At 43.1% G+C, this 6,000-nt stretch overlaps 1 protein-coding gene across 3 annotated transcripts in view; it reads left to right on the top strand.

Annotated features, from left to right (window-relative positions):
- The window catches only part of LOC111868666 (espin), a 209,187-nt gene that overhangs the window by 70,668 nt on the left and 132,519 nt on the right, over nucleotides 1-6,000 (top strand). The gene's annotated exons all lie outside the window — the stretch shown is intronic.

The raw sequence follows: 6,000 nt of genomic DNA, 5'->3' as shown, positions 1-6,000 counted from the left end.
ATAATAATAATAATAAGAAGAAGAAGAAGAAGAAGAAGAAGAAGAAGAAGAAGAAGACGCAGAAGAAGAAGATGCGCGCTGTTATTAGTCCGTGAGATTATTGTTCCGTGACAATAAGTCTGATCCAAAGAGTGCGTTCATCTGTTCTGTTCATGCAGTACTGTGAGGTTCTGACAGCAGGTTCGTTGAACGGACTCCACGGAATTATATTCCTGGTGATAAAACTCTTGTCAGGTCTAGGATAATGTTTTCTGCTCCCGGATTACGACGACCATGACGCTTCCCCCTCCATCTCGAGCGGTACTGCTGTGCGTCCGCTTTTACTCGTTGTTCTTCCTCAGGAGCGAACTTTGTGACCACTGAACAAAGCAGTTTCATTTTTAGCCTACTTTCCTCATTCTGTAAGCAATGAGTGTCCCGTTATGTTATCAACACCTCTGGCTGGAGCAAATGGAGGGGGAGTAAGATGCAGGTTGTGGGGGGAAAACCACGGAATGGAACTAGGGAAGCTGCATCGTACAACCGGACCCAGCACAGTGCACTCGTGGTGACATCTACAATCTTCAAGCATGACACAATGTGTGCGTACTTCCTATGTATAGTCACATCCACTGCCAGTGAAAAGATAATTTCTCGTTGGTGAAGCATGGACTTCTCAAAGTAGATTATTTCAGGCCAAATTTGGCGTGTAGAAACTATTTGTTGGCCATTTCGGAACGCTGTCAGTAGCTAACCAGACGTATCATTTAAAATGTTATCAAATTTTATGTATTGGAGAAAAAGGTTCTTATACAAATCCTCTTTGCAAATGTAAGTTATAAAGTTGTCCCTGTGCATAATTACTTACGCACAAAGCCATGAAGACATGTATGGAAGTGGAGGTATGGCTCCACCATTTTTGAACTCGGCACTAGATGGAGGTGAATGGTAAGCTTGACAGGAAGGCCGCTTTCTCCGGGGGTAAAGAGCTGCCAGTGCCCATTGGATAGGACGCTGAGTGGGCCCCAGAGCCTTTCTGGACGCTGTAGAATACAGAAACAACATTTACCTTTGCCGGGAATCGAAATCCGACCGCCCAGCCCCCCCACCGTGTCTGCCTCATATTAAATTTAATCGCTTCTCCATGCTTAAACTTTGTGTAAAACTGATACATACGTAATTTTTTTTATTGCTAGTGGGGTGGGACTAAGTCCCTTGTACTGCAGCCACTTGTGGCCTATTGTACCAGTCCCAGACGATAGGTGAGGGTGATTGTGGAGCAATTGGTGGAATGAAGATTGGTAGGGGAAACCGAAGTACTCGGAGAAAACCTACCCAGCGCCACTTTGTCCACCACAAATCCCACTTGACCAGACCCAGGATCGAACCCGGGCCGCCGCGGTGGAAATTGTACACATGTATGTATGAGACTGAACCGTCGTTTTATTTAAATAGGAAGACATTAACACATATGCATAGTTTACGAAATGGAAAGCCAATCTGACAGGACATGCAAACCAAATGGCGGATCGCATGCGGCCCAAGTGCCAACAATTGGACAGCCCTGTCTAGGTCCCTACGCTAGGCCTGAGTATCTTTAGTCTCACAAGTTCAGATACCGCCGTGTTGTCATTATTGTTCATAAAAATTATAAAAAATAGGATTATGGTGGCCTCTAATACTAAATTTCATAAAAAATCTTTGAATTAGCTCATAATTTGAGAGCGCACAGCCAGATCGTGACATGCGTACAGATCCGGATGCTGACCAGAGCTGTGCCGTGTGCACTCCAGGCCTTGTCACCTGGGGTCGAGGTCGTGCTCCTCGGCATTGAACTTGCGGCCTACTGCAAGGAGCCGTAACGGTCGTCATTTTGTCCACGCCAGTGGTTGCCAGACTCTGTGTGGGAATGGCGCCCTCTTGCCTTAGAAGACATGTCATCCTCCCAAACCTTTTCTGAAATTTGTGTGTGTTTAATGCATGCAATTTCGTTCGTTAACCTAGAAATATTATATTTTAGCGTCATATGGTGTGTGTAAAATTTCTTTATTTTTTTCGTCACCGCAATATGGACTTTAAGGACAATATGGACGATATGGACATAGGATACACTTGTCGTTTATTTAATGTTCCGGCTCGTTAAGCCATCATCAGGTATTTTACTTGTTCACATTCGCCTGTGTTAAACTGCTGGCGTTCCTACATTGGCCAGTATTTATATATTTAACAATGTTTCTAGTAATATGTAAAAAGTTAAAGAAAGCTACTCCTGTGCTTCAATAATTAAGCACTACGCCATGAAGACGTATGGGGGAGTGGATGTATAGACCCACTTTTTCTTGATCTCGACACTAGTTGGAGGCAAGTGGTTATATTCAAGCCCCTGTTACTTTCCCCCCGGGGAAAGAGCCCCCGGTACCCATTAGTAGAGGAGGCTGAATGGGCCTCAGAGCCGGTCTGGACGGCATAGAGAAGTGAAAATTCTTGCCACCACCGAGACTAGAACTCCTATCTTTGGACGTCTAGTCCTTAGCCAGTCATTATACCGACTGCGCTATCCTGGTTCTTTGATTTCCCTTCGATACGTATAAATCTTTAGTAATGTATAGTACCTTTATATATAAAAGATGTATGCACCTTGTGATTAAATATTAACAGTTAAAATGTTCAATCATTCAAATTAAAAATGAAGTGTGTCTAAAAGTTTATCTTATATTTTATCTGAGTGTTGTAGTTGTGTGTAGCTTTTCTGCCTGTGTGTTACTTTGAGGTGCTTCCCTACCTGAAATGCGATATATTTTTATGAGAATATAAGCATGTGCTTTTTGTTTATATGTGGGGGGAAGGAATATGTTTTTTTATCTTACCTTGTATTGATGTGGTGTGTGTTTGTTGGTTTGTGGGCGTGCGACTTGCGTTTTCATCACTCAGCTTGTGTTCCGAGGGGTATAATGTATTTTCTTTAATGTATAAGCATATGAATTTTAAGTGTGCGTGGATTTCAATGCTATTTCTGTGTTTTGTTTAGTTTCGTGCCCGAAGTGTGTGTTGTCCTTTTGTTTTGTTCTTGGCTATTTGTTTTGGAATGATGTTTGTTTTAGTATTCCTATTGTCGTTGTTACTGTTTAGTTTTCTTTTTATGGATTCATTTATTTTGTATGAATTTTGTTGTAGTATTTGTCTTATCGCGACGATCTTTTAAAACCAGGCATAAAGAGCTTATTAGTGCAATACAACATAACCAATACACACCATCTATACACGTCACACATTAAACACAGGACAAGAGTAAGGAAATATTAAAAAAAAAACAATTTATATAATACAAATGGCATAAAAGCAAAACACAGTTTAGAAGAATTTCATATTTATTGCACATGCCAACAAAACAATCATATAAATTAAATTCGATTTTACCTTCAAAATCCAATAACTAATACCTGTGCTAACGTAATATTAACGAGTAAACACCGTCCCACAAGATGGTATCACGTTACTTATGCTATAAAACATGTAGACATAGACATTCTGACATCAGGTTCATACCCACAAAATACAGGGCACAGCGTTTCTCCCAAATATAATGTGAGACACAGTTCTTACTAACACAAAATTTAAATAATTATCTCCAAAAATCCTGAAAATATGTATGTAAAAACATATTTCTTGAAACAGAAGCAAGGGAAAGAGTGCAATCACGTGCCTAGAAACCAGCGAACATATACTACATAAATTAATACTGTCACGTATTTGAGTGACTATAGACGGGGTTTGGATTAGTGACTCGATTTATTAATCACTAATACAATCACGATCCGTGACTACACCGCCAAGATCGCACACACACACACACACACACACACACAGACTAGTGTCCTCCGTCTGTTACAATCTCCACTTAGTCGTTTCTTCTCAACGGATTTTAACGCAGGATCTATAACAGTCTCACTGAATTACACACTCGAAATATCACGCATAAAATCTTCTCTTCACAGCCGGCCTTTCAACCGAGCACTCTTGCAACTAACTAGTTGTTGCAAACCGTCCCGGTTATAACATCTCGGCACGGACCACATAGAAACATAGTTCTTCTATTTTTGGGTCTATATCTGTTGCCAGAGTGATGGGTTTACCGCGCCGATGCGCAGCAACAGCCACGGCGTGGACCCCAGGATACACCGTTTCTCTGCTGCTTTACTATTGTTGCTTTCGAGTCTTTTGCTGCGAGAACATGTTCACTGAGCTGTTGCCTAGAAACGGCTCCGGTATATTTGCTTATCTAGCGATCATTGCATAGTAACGGCTCTACGCGCTTCAATATGAACAAAAACACATACAGTACAGTCATTCTCATAAAAATATGTTTACATTCCAGGCAGTGAATTTTGGATTACGACTGACCCGACACCCCTACTGCAGTATACTTTTAAGGCAAGGGAAAGTAAACTTATAATTGTCCCTGTGCTTAATAAATTAAGGACTACGCCATGAAGACTTATGGGCCAGTGGGAGTCTAGGTCTATCATTCATTTCCTCTGCGTAAGATTTAAGTGACCGGTTAGCTTACGCCCTTGCCGCTTTACCCTTTTAGAAAGAGTCTCCAGTACCCTTTGTATATGAGGGTGGGTGGGCTCCAGAACCGGTCTGGACGATGTGGAGAAGAGAAAATGCTTGACCTTACCGGGACTCGAACTCCGAAACTCGGTCGTCCAGCCCGTAGCCAGTCGCTATGCCGCCTGAGCTACTCCGGCTCCTTGGTTGCTGTGGAGAAGAGAAAAATCTCTTGCCCCTGCCGGGAGTCGACACCTTATCCCGCTGTACTGCCGTATATTCACCGCGGTACATGTTTCTGACACTTCTTCCGTCTCCCCTAGCCAGTGTTGACGGAGACAGAAAATGTCTCTGGAACCCCGGGCGCAGACCCCAGTTTCACGCTGCTCATCTCTCTGGAAAACTTCTTCATATTCACTATGATGTTCTCTGCACTCTACCTGTGAGGATCAGTCTGTCAGTTCTGCGTGGTTGCACCTCCCGGTTCACTTGCAGGTTCACACGTTGATGCTAATGTGGAATTTCCCTCTGAATAGTGACCTCAATTGTGGAGCATGGCCACAGTTATACAATGAGATTTATGGAGCAGGAAGATCCGGCTGTCGCCTGCTCCATCGTTGCTACCGTTTCTTATTCAGCCCCTGGAACTCATCGAAGTAATGCAGAAGTCCGTGGGCTTGAAATGGTAACCGCAGAGCCAGGTTCAGTCCACCGCCTGGGGCCTCAGTATCTGAGGGATGGCTTAGTCGGTAAAGCGAAGGCCCAGGGGCTGGACGGCCAGGATTTCGATTCCCGATAGAGACAAGCGATTTGTTTCTACTTCAAAGCGCCCCGATAAAATCTGAGAGCTACCCAGCCTCGTATAAAATGGGTACCTGGTGCTCTTTCGCAGGGGATAAAGTGGCCGGGGCGTTTAACTGATCACTCACCTCCGTCTAGTGCCTAGGTCAAGAATGGTGGAGCTATACCTCCACCCCAACATGTCTTTATAACGTGATAATTAACTTAGCACAGGGACAACTTTAACAGTCGTTAATTAGCACTCTCTTTATAAGACGTGTTTTTTTTTAATAATAAATACTCACGAGAGGAACGTGTGATTGGCTCTTGGGAGTATGGTAGTAAACGCGGGGGTTGCGTAAAGTCCTTGGAATGATTTGAGTGGCTGAACAAATATTAGATCCACAGGTTGGACTCGCTTCCATGGAGTTAGTTGACGTTTCTCTTGGGGGGGGGGTGCTTGTTATAATTCTGTTAAATCGTTAAGTCATGAAGAAGCCTGTTTGTGAAAGTATTCAATTAAAATTATGTCTTTCAGTTATTCTTTTTTTTAAATACTAAATAAGTATGTGCGCATTAGGGCCTCGCCAAGTCTGACGCCTGTCTGCCTAAGCTGCCCAATCGCAGAACAATATTACTGCCTACTGTTCAGTCGCCCCCCCCCGGAAAATGGTGCACTGCATTTTCAAA

Source organism: Cryptotermes secundus, unplaced genomic scaffold (assembly GCF_002891405.2).
Source record: "Cryptotermes secundus unplaced genomic scaffold, Csec_1.0 scaffold791, whole genome shotgun sequence".
NCBI classification, from domain to species: domain Eukaryota; kingdom Metazoa; phylum Arthropoda; class Insecta; order Blattodea; family Kalotermitidae; genus Cryptotermes; species Cryptotermes secundus.
This window is presented reverse-complemented; position numbering and strand designations above follow the sequence as displayed.